Raw genomic sequence first — 12164 nt, 5'->3', positions numbered from 1 at the left:
GAAAGTCATCGAACTCTCCAGACATATACTCACCTCCTCGATCAGATCGAAGAGTTTTGAACTGTTTTCCAGTTTGCTTTTCCACTAAAGCCCTAAAGACCTTAAATACGCTAAAGGCCTCGGATTTGTGTTTGAGCAAATAGACAAAATCGTATCTTGAGTAATCATCGGTAAAGGTAACGAAGTATTCGTATCCTCCCCGTGCCTGTGTACTGAGCGGACCACATACATCAGAATGTACTAGGTCCAGCAACTCAGTGGCTCTTCGACCTTTATCGGAGAAAGGTCGCTTAGTCATTTTTCCTTCTATGCAGGATTCACAAGTAGGTAGTGAACCTATTGCAGAGGCTTGGAGTGGACCGTCCCTCACAAGTCTCTTAATCCTATCTAGACTGATATGACCAAGTCTTAAGTGCCATAGGTATGTTGATTTTGTTAGATCGGAGGATTCAGAAAGTTTGATCCTCTTTGGCTCCCTAATTAGATCGTTATCTATTTCGGTGTCTAAAAGAGAAGGTTGAGTGGAATAAATGTATAAAAGACCATTCTTCATACATGCATCAGTGACAAAAGAATTTGAAAAAGAAATACGAATTCTATTCTTTATAAACTTTAAATAATAATCTTGCTCGAAAAGTTGAGCAACAGATATTAGGTTTTTCCCAAAGGAAGGAACATAATAAACATTATTAAAATTTAAAGTGCGATCTTCAAAAGACAGCGTCACGGATCCCACAGCCTTCGCAGACACCACACTCCAATCACCCCACTTGAAGCAGAAGTCGCCATCCTCTAAGCTTTTGCTTTTCCTAAAACCAGTTATGGAGCAGCAAATATGGTTAGTAGCAGCGGAGTCAATAATCCACGATGATACATTATCAGCTACTAAACAAGCTTCGGTTATAAGTACAATACCTTTTTCCTTAGTCTTGAGGTAGGCAGGACAATTCCTACGCCAGTGAGTGGTGGCACTTGTCGTTAGACTTGTCCACCTTCGGAGCCTTCGGCGTCTTCTTCTTCTTTTTAACCTTAGGTTGGTTCTTCTTTTCGGCTTTACGAGGTCTCTTCTTAGATCCAGAGGTAGAGGCAGTAGCATGTACCTCTCCTTGAGTCCTCTTTTTCTTAGTGAGTCCCTCAGCGGTTTGAAGTTCCTTCATAAGCTCGGTAATAGTGTACTCTAGCTTGTTCATGGAGTAGTTCAGCTTGAATGTATCAAAAGATTCGGGGAGAGTTTCCAAGATCGTATCTATTTTAGTCTCCCCATCAATTTCAGATCCAAGAATCTCCATTTCGTTTAGATAGCTAATGATCCGCATCATAAGATCTCTAACGGGAGTTCCAGCCTTCATACGACAGTTCATAAATTGTTGGACCACTTGTTGCCTAGCTTGACGTCCTTGCCCTCCAAACATCTCATGGTGATTGTAGAGCATATCGGTGGCAGTCTCGATGTCACGATGTTGTTGTTGCAACACATTGTTCATTGATGCTAAAATATAGCACCTCCAATCTCATCGGATCGAAGCCAGGCCGCCAGGGTGTCTTTTTCCTCTTGTGTCGAATCGTCATTCGTTTGAGGACAGTGGGTGGTGAGAACCCATTTGTGCTTGTCGACAGTAAGGACTATTTCGAAGTTACGTTTCCAGTCGACGTAATTGTTGTCGGTCGTTTTCGGAAAACCCGAGACGCCGAGAAGATACGCCGTTCAAAGGACCGATGGTCAGGCCGGAGGTCCTGAAGAGCGGCATGCCTTCCGTCATGTGTCGCTAGCAAGCCCTCATGTCGAAACTTTCAGCCTCCTCGAGTCGAGTCACTCTCCTCGAGTTGAGCCTCGCTCCTCGAGTTTATTCACTATCCTCGAGTCGAGTAGTTCTCCTCGAGTCGAGCCTCGCCCCTCAAGTCGAGCCGTTCTCTTCGAGTCGAGTCTTGCTCCTTGGGTCAAGTCATGGTGTCCGCGAGTCGATTAACAAATCCTCGTGTTGACCTCGATGCCTCGAGTATGGACTTTACGTTCCACGCAACTCACGAAATCTCAAGTCCCGAGTGCAGCGCCAACAAGTACACCGCGTGCATGGCGCATGGCGCGCCGCGCCACCAAGCACGCCGCGCGCGCGCGCGCATCACGCACGGCGCGCCGCGCCGGTCAGGAGGGGCGCTCGCGCCGCGCGCGCGCGCCGTACTCCACTTCTTGGCGGGGCGCGCTCCACCTCGAGGGGAGCGCGCTCTCCAATCCCACATGGACAAAATAAAAGCCTCCTAGGCCCCTCCAACTACTATAAATACCCCCTCTCATTGAGGGGAAAGCCATCCCATTCATTCTCAAGAAACTTGAGACTTCTCTCGGCTTCTCTGGATGCCATCCTTGGCCTGAAGCGGATTCTCCTCGATTTCTCGTTCTCAGAGATTCCGAAGCGCTCCCGGGGACTCCCGAGCGCCGCCTCTCTCGATCGAATGACTAATCCCGAGCCCACGAGTGCTCCTACGGTTTTCGACTGAAAATCGCCTACGCGTCTAGCACACTAGACGCGTCCACCATTTCTGACAATAAATCGCCTACGCGTCCTGCATTTCCGGCTGGAAATCGCCTACGCGTCCGGAATCTTCACCACGACAAGGAACTCTAGACTTAGAGTCTCCCACGTCTCCAAAAGAGAGAAAACACACATTCTCTCTCGGGTCACTCGATCCCAGAGTTCTGAGACGACGCCGAGGACTCCTCCGCGCTCTGTCTCCCCTGTCGAGCACACCCTCTAGGCTCCGCACCTCACACTGCGTTACATACGCCTTGAACTACGTTCTGACCTGTTTCCTATTCACACGGGTACGTAGGCAGCCGACACAAAAGGCACGGTCACTCCTCCTCCTCAACCCTTCCCTCCTCTGAGAGGTGGGTTGATCGGAGAAAGCCTAGCTCGAGACTTTCGAGTTCACACTTTTGGCCCGGGTGCGATCACTTGGTCCGGCCTTAGATCGAACCGCCCGAGGTAGTTAATCGTTGTTCATTTTCGTGCGACAACAGTAATTGTCGCCTTCGAGTTTGTTCGAGGAAAGAATGGTTGAGAGAGGGTTGAGAGACATTTTGCCTATAAAAGTTTAAACAAGTTTATGATTAGTCTTTGGTTTAGGATTTAAGTTTTTAACATTTGATAAAATCTAAAGGTGTTATAAACCAAATGATAATTTACTCCCTCAAGAGAAGGCCGCGGAAAATCTCCATTTATAAGTAAATGACACATCATTAATGCTTAGCCAAGATGTCAATACACCAATTTTGACTAGCCACCTTTTAAATTGGTTTGATCACTCACATCCTTTCGCAGAGCCTAAAGGGAGGATTACTAGGGATTGAGCCTAAGTGTGCAACCAACCACTTAGTCCAAAAGGTCAACTTTGAAAAACAATCCCCCAAGGGGAGGCCTTGCCTTCAACGTCTCACTCTCGGACGTGGCTCATTGAGCAATGATCGAAGCAAAAACGCCTTAGAGTACTCCCATTTAAGAGAGGGCCACAAGAGCGGCTCTTAGTCTCACGTTAATTGCTTCTTTCATTAGTGTTGGGGATCGTGGGTTACAAACAATGAGTATAACCCTCCCACTTAGTTTTTGGAGTTGGTACATCGACTCTTATAAATTCGGAAACAGATTTCCTAGTTAAAGAGCGATAGAGCGGACAACTAGAAAAGAATCCTAGAGGTTCATGTTCAGAGCAGTGTTAGTGCATAAAGGCACAAGGTACATACTCGGATCTTTTCCTATTTTCTATTCGGGGAAAGTGCATGAGGGAAGTGTGAACTTCAACTCACTCGAACACTTGAAAGTTTGAGATTACACATCTTTTAATTTTTCGGCTTTGTCTACGAACCGACCTCCCACTCAAATTTTCAAGAGCATATAGATTTTGAACATATGTGATATAGATATAGTTTTGAAAACATTTTGAAAACTTATTTGATTTGGATGACAATATTTTCAAGTTTGAAAATGAAAATGGTTTTTCAAAATTCAAACTAGTTTAGTAAAAATTCAATTTCAATTAAACTTTCAAAAATCAAAACATTTTAATCTTTCACATTATGTTTATAATCTTATATAAAAAAAAAAAAAAAAAATTTGCTCAAGAAAATTTTCTCATTAGAGTTCTATAACTCATGGTAGTGGGGCTGAAAATCCGGATTTCTAAAAAACTGGACTCTCGGAACAGCCGCGCACCTCGGAGTAAAATCACCATAACTGGCGGCTCCGATGTCCTTTTAACCCAAAACCGGTGGCATTGGAAAGAGGACAAACTTAATTTGATTCAAGAATCATTAATTTTAGAATTATGAGCAAAGACTTATGCCACTTTTACTACGGGTTTTACTCCAGCTCGAAGAAAACATAAATAATTAAAGTTCGGTCTTCTAGTGCGTAAAAAGAATCGAGTGTAACGGAACGTTTTAGGAAGTTGTTAAGGCTTTTATTTGTGTTTTATTAACATGGTAATAACATGGTATAAAAGAAATAACAACAAGCATAAAACGATTCAAGTAAATAAAAGAAACTAGTAAGACAAGAAAACTAGTCACAAAATTTACTCGAAATTTTCTCAAACTTAAAAAACACGTTTTTCAATATAAAAAATTAAAAACTTTTACAACTGATTCTAATGTGTTTTAATAACATCCCAAACTCATAGAAAAAAAAAACATGATTTTTAATTTAAAGGCAAGAGCAATAAATTAAAAAAAAAAATCTAAGAAAACAATTCTAACTTGTCACAAAATTAGTAAACTTTCGAAAACGATTTTCAAGCTCATAATTTTAATTACATGTACATGCATATCTTTGACCATAGCTCTGATACCATTTGTTGGAATTGATCTAGGGTTTAAGAAAAAGTTTAACGCTTCGGTAAGCGGCGGAATTTTAAAAAATTTCTTTTGACAAGTAAAACGATTTTACTAACCTAGACAAAAAGCAAGCACATGTAAATAAAAACTATTATGAGCATTATAAATATACTAACCTTTTTAGAAGCTTGAACGTTGAGAAGCTTTTGGAAAGTTGCAACGTTCGTCTCCCCTCGCATCACGTCTCTCTTCTTTCCTCGGCAACACGAGCAACCACGATGGTTTATATCACAAGAATCACTCGAGAGAAAAGGAATTAGTGAGTGGGCACTTTTAAACACTACGACTCAAGAACAAGTCTTAAAGTCGAAGAGCTAAAAACGCTAGGTCAATTGAGGACCTAGGTGCCAAAACAAAAACGAAAGAAAACTTAGAGAGAGAGAGAGAGGGAAGGGGCGGCCAAGCTAGAGAGAGAAGCTCTCAAATCGCTAAAACTTGGGATGAATGAAATGAGAAGAATAAGGACCCTATTTATAGGAGAGGTCTCACCTTCAATAAAGTAGTTTCCTCTTCTATAGAATATCACATATTCATGATCCAATTTCCTCTTTTCCTTCATGAGTCACACGGCCAAGAGGAGGCTTCTAGAAGCCTTGGATTTGTTTCCTCTTTTGTTTAGCTTCTCCCTTTGACTCTACCAGGCGGCGACACGTGGCGGCTTTTTTTTTTTTTTTTTTTTTGCCCTCTGCCTTTCCGGTTTGTTTGTTTTTTTTTCTTTTTTCTTTTTTCTTTTTACTTTGCCTTTCGTTGGGTTTTTTTTTTTTCAATCTATTTTGTAAATCCTTTTTTTATGTTTTTTTTTTCTCCCTCCCTCATCAATATATTTTGTATAATTTTTTTTTATGTATTTTATAATCATAATTACTAATGTTATATTATACTTTCTTTTTCTCTTTGATATTTATTTCCTTTCACCTTATATGTGTCTCCATATTTCATTGGTTTTTTTTTAAAAAAAATTTTCAATCTATTTTGTAAAAAAAAATTTATGTATATTGGTTTTTTCCTCTCTCTCTCATCGATATATTTTGTATAATTTTTTTATGTATTTTATAATCATAATTACTGATGCTATATTATACTATGGCCCCGTTTAACATAACTTTGTTTTTAAAAAAGTGCTTTTAGAATGTTTTTAAAAAAAAATGACAAAGTGTTTGGTAAACTGTTTATAAAACAGTTGTTGCTGGTAACATAAACTGATTTAGCGTTTGGTAAAAGAAATATATTATAGTAAAAAGAGTAAAATAGACATGTTCTTAATAATTAAATAATAATTATTCATATGCTTATTTATATACATATATATAAATAATATTTTGTACGAGGATATTACAGTAATTTATATAGCAAACTTAAAAACACTTTTTCTAAAAGCTAAGAATCCTAGCTTTTCCCTCTCATGTACAAAATCTAAAAACGTTTTTGAAATTTTTTGTAAAAACAGTTTTGCCAAACACCGGATAAACAGTTTAGTTTTTTCTAAAAACAAAAACAAAGCTTTTTAATCTCAACCAAACGCAGCCTATTTCAATAACATATATTATTTTGAGTGTATGTTAGTTTTATATTTTCTTTATTAGTTTCTCTTTGATATTTATTTTCTTTCACCTTATATGTGTCTCCATATTTCATTGGTTCGTTTTTTTTTCTCCAATCTATTTTGTAATTTATATATATATATATATATATATATATATATATATATATATATTGTTTTTTTCCCTCCCCCTCTCATCAATATATTTTGTGTAATTTATTTTATGTATTTTATAATCATAATTACTAATGCTATATTATACTGTGGCCCCGTTTGACATAGCTTTGTTTTTAAAAAAAGTGCTTTTATAAAAATAAAAATAAAATTCAAAAAATGACCAAGTGTTTGGTAAACTATTTATAAAACAGTTGTTGCTGGTAACAAAAACTGATTTAGCGTTTGATAAAATAAATATATTATAGTAAAAAAACTAAAATAGACATGTTCTTAATAATTAAATAATAATTACTGATATGCTTATTTATATACATATATATATATATATATAAATAATATTTTGTACGATGATATTACAGTAATTCATATAGCAAACTTAAAAACACTTTTTCTAAAAGCTAAGAATCCTAACTTTTCTATCTCATGTACAAAATCTAAAAACGTTTTTTAAATTTTTTTTAAAAACAGTTTTGCCAATCACTGGATAAACAGTTTTGTTTTTTCTTAAAACAAAAACAAGGCTTTTTAATCCAAACCAAACGTAGTCTATATCAATAACATACATTATTTTGAGTGTATGTTAGTTTTATATTTTCTTTATTAGTTTCTCTTTGATATATATTTTCCTTCACCTTATATGTGTCTCCATATTTCATTGGAAAGTCAACGCAAGTCTTATTTACTCATGAAAGTCTAATCAATGTACAAAATAAATTTTTTACATTTTATTATTCGTTTATGATTTTTAAGGGTTTTTCTTAATTGCCGGTTTCTTTGGTGCCCATAGTTTACAAATCTTGATAACACAAATTAACCTCTACAAATTTTACTTGTTATTATCATTTATAATATGCTAAAATCATTCGCGCGTAGCGCGATGCTGAAAAACTAGTATATACATATAGTCAGAATTGTGTGAGTTACTTCCAAAGAATATATATATACATATATATATATATATATATATATATATATATATATATATATATATATATATGTTAGGGAAGATATTTCGTTCTATTCAATATTATCCAATATTTTTTAAGCAAATAAAAAACAAAAAAAAATTATGATTTGAGACTTTGTACTAATACCAGGATATACATATATATATATATATATATATATATATATATATTCTAAATTAGAAAATTTTATACGAATTAACTATTAATTCTCTAGTTTTACGTTTATACACATACACAAAGAGAGGTTGCTTTTATTCATTTTATTTCTCCTATTTGCTACTCCTAATAGACGTTTGAAAAACATATTGACTATATATGTTTATGTGTATATATATATATATATATATATATATATATATATATATATATATTTATAAATCAACGTGCAAGTATTTTATTTTCGTAATCATTAATTGTATTATTATTTCTTTGATATGTTTAGCAATCCTTCGTTACAGCTAATAGTAATAATAATAGTGAAATCTCATATAGTGTGATAATTATAGGTGCTTCTTAGGTATTTTTCGTCGTGAGCGGTTATAAGACTTTTTCATTGCCACAATTTTTCTTTATATTTGAAGTTCAGGTAAGTAAACCTTACTTACTTGCATTAGTTAATAGGTTCAATTAATTTATGGCTATGTGTTTGTGTGATTTATCTATTATATGCTTGATTGGTTGCTATATGTGTCATGATAGATTACACATGAATTTATATTTCGTGCATAGCATGTCATGATAAAACGTTCAAGATATTTAAAACTCATGAATCCAAAGTTTTTAAGGAATAAAGGAATAAAACACTCGTAATGATATGAAAATGGTTTTCACAATGTAAAGGGTGTGTGTTTATGTCTAGACGGCGCAATGGGAAGGGGCACGGAGGACCGGCGTACCCACCGATTGAAAATGTTTTTAATGAAATGAATGACTATGCTGGGGAAGGTCCCTTATTTTCCTTTCATGATGGGGACAATGAGCCCGTTTCGGCGGGATTATTGAGTGGTGTACGATTCCTGTTGGAATTGATCTAGGGTTAAGATAAGATTTAACGCTTCGAGCAAGCGGCGGAAAATAAAAATTTTCTTTTAAACAAGTAAAACGATTTTACTAACCTAGACAAAGAGCAAGCACATGTTTATATTTCAATTAAAACTATTAAAGAGCATTACTCGTTTACTAACCTTTGTGAAGCTTGAACGTTGAGAAGCCTTAGGAAGATTGAAACGTTCGTCTCCCCACGCAGCTCGTCTTTCTTCGTTCTTCCAGAACTCGAGTAACCACGAAAGTTTCTATCACATAAGTCACTCGAGATAAGAAGGAATTAGTGTGTGGGCACTTTTAAACATGACGACTCAAGAACAAGTCTAAGAGTCGAAGAGCTAAAACACTAGGTCAAATGTGGACCTAGGTGCCAAAACAAAAAACGAAAAAGTACTAGAGAGAAAGAGGGAGAGGGGGTGGCCAAGTCTAGAGAGAGAAGCTCTCAATCTCTAAAACTTTGGGATGAGAAACAATGAGAATGAGGGCCCTATTTATAGGAGAGGGATTACCTTCAACAAGGTAGTTTCCTGTTCTATAGAATATCACATATTCATGAGCAAATATTGCCCTCCTTCTCTTCCATTTGGACGTCCAACTACTTGGTGTAGGTCCTTGGATTTGATTCCTTGCCTATAGTTGGCCGCCCACTTCAATTTCCTTCTAGAGGAAATTTGTTTCCTCTTTTTCTTTTGGCAAGTATCTTCATACATCAATGCACAAAATTGGTCTCTCTTTTCTCCTTGGGTTGGATGGCCAAACACCTTCTAGAAGGTGCTTCTAGATTTTTCTTCATTTGTTCATGACAACATAAGAAAAGCCCATTAAGAATTTTCAAGTAAAATTCCATGAAATGAAATTAATCCTCAACGCCCAAATAACTTGTTATGGCCGAGTGGAATTTTGTCATCATATGACAATGTCAAAAAATTTATTGACATTTATTTCGTCCTATGTCCAAAAAGACAAAAATACCCTTTAGACAATTTTCGTAAAACTTGTCTCGTTCTTGTTTTGACTTAGCTTTTAGTTTAACTAATCCTACTCGATATGATTTATGACAGTGACCTCATGGATCCAAATGAACAAAGCTTGAGCTAACATACTTGGACTCAAAAGTTCACAAACTTTTTCTAAGTTTAGCTTAATGTCAACTGACTCCATAAAGAGTTGACACTGAGAATCTCTCGGTTCAAATGAATTTATTTTCTACTCAAGAATTCAACTTCATTGTGATGAGTGGATCCACTGAATATTATCTATGTTTACCCTTCATGAATATCATCAGCTTGTCGGGATTTACAAAATTACCATTTTACCCTTCTAGCTGTTATTTCCTCAACTCCTTTGTCGCTTGTGAATAAGTTAGAAACAATGGATTGACGAGGAGCTAACAAGTCACATTGATTCATCCAAAAGAGTCATGACTCAATTTGGACACTGGCCAGTTCATTTATTCACATTCCAAGAAACAAAGCATGAGGTGATATACATTGCATTTCAACAATCTTGTACATGAATTCCATATCTATAAGAACTTCACAAAGTTACTCATGACATCTTCATAACTTAGTACTTCACCAATAGGTCATGTTCGGAATCACATAGTGAGTCTGAACTCTGACTTTCTCAAATGAGAATACGTAAGCTATGAAATGACATGTCTCATTTCAGGATTAAGGTAAGCATGATGCAATTCATACGTAGTGACTTCGAGACATAAGAGGTTAAATGGTTTGTTCTTATTTTGTCTCTAGAAGTGCACTGGTCAATTCAGTACCTTCGGAAGATACCTAGAAGAACTATAGAGTCTCCAACTCTCAATGCCCCATAACCAGGCATCATAGATTCTCCTAACAATCGTACTGAGGTCAATAGTCCTTTGACCCTTAGATTGTGAATATATCGATTTAAGCAAACTACGAAGAGGTTGTTCATGCAAATCTACATTTGTCTCTTCGTAAGTTGTTAAGTTTGTTTATGGACTAAAGACTAATGTTTTATCATAAAGCTTCAAACAGACAAAGAAGAATGAATGAACGTTTCAACCTTTTATTAAATGAATAAGCAATTACAAGCAAGAGTCTTCGTGAGACTATATTACATCAAATGTACATAAATAGACACTACTGCTCTTCTTGTGGGCACCATTGACTACAAACTCCCACTTGACTCAAAGAAGATGTGAGTAGTCCTTCATGCCTAATCCCTCCCAATGCTTGTCGAAGACCTTATCCGCTAGGGCCTTGGTGAATGGATCTGCCAGGTTGTCCATCATTGAGATCTTCTTCACTTCCACGTCTCCGCGCTGCACGATCTCTCAAATCAAATGGTATTTCCTCTCAATATGTTTAGAACGCTTATGGCTTCGAGGTTCTTTTGAGTTAGCGATAGCCCCACTACTATCACAATAAAGGGTCACGGGCTCGTCGACGTTTGGAACGACTTCCAATACTTAATGAATTTTTTAAGCAGTACAGCCTCCTTGGATGCTTCACAAGCAGCCACATATTCTACTTCCATTGTGGACTCAAAAATGCAAGATTGCAAAATACTCCTCCACACAACAGCTCTACCATTAAGGATGAACACAGATCCCGAAGTGGGTTTCCTGGAATCCTTATCCGCTTGAAAATCGGAGTCGGTATATCCCGTCATAGTCAAGTCAGTACGTGAGTATGTAAGCATCAAGTTCATAGTTCTCCGAAGATACTTAAGAACATGCTTAACAGTAATCCAGTGCTCGGGTCCAGGGTTGGATTGAAAACGGCTAACTACGCCAACTGCGAAGCAGATATCTGGCCTAGTGCAAAGCATAGCATACATGAGACTTCCTACGGCAGAGGCGTAAGGAATTTTTCTCATGTCTTCAATCTCTTGTGCAGTCTTCGGAGATTGATCCTTAGAGAGTGAGACTCCATGCTTAACGGGTGTTTGGCCCTTCTTGGAGTCTTGCATCGAAAAGAGATCCATCACCTTATCAATATAACATGCTAGAGAGAGCGACAGAGTCCGGTTCTTCTGATATACAGTACTAGAAACACAACTTTGCCTTCGTGTATTAACTTGTAAACACACGGCTCATCTATTGACTGCTCAAAACCGAAGCTCTTCACAGTTTCGTCGAATCTAATATTCCATGACCTAGATGCTTGCTTTAATCCATAAATGGACTTAAGCAACTCACAAACCTTGGTCTCTTGACCTTCTTCCACGAAACCGTCCAGTTGAGCCATATAAATGCGCTCGTCAAGATTGCCATTCAGGAAGGCAGTCTTGACATCCATTTTCCAGATCTCATAGTCGAGAGCTGCAACTATGGATAGAAGTATGCAGATGAATTTAAGCATCGCGACTGGCGAGAAGGTTTCTTCATAGTCAATCCCTTCCTTTTGGGTGTAACCCTTAGTCACTAGTCGTGCTTTGAACGCCTCAACGTTCCCATCTTGACCCCTTCTCTTCTTGTATATCCACTTACACCCTACGGGTTTAATCCCTTCAGGAAGGTCTACAAGTTTCCAGACTTTGTTGACATACATCAAGTGCATTT

Source organism: Urtica dioica, chromosome 7 (genome assembly GCF_054948205.1).
Source record: "Urtica dioica subsp. dioica isolate 48M chromosome 7, U.dioica_male_clone48M_v1_H2, whole genome shotgun sequence".
Lineage (NCBI taxonomy): Eukaryota > Viridiplantae > Streptophyta > Magnoliopsida > Rosales > Urticaceae > Urtica > Urtica dioica.
This window is presented reverse-complemented; position numbering follows the sequence as displayed.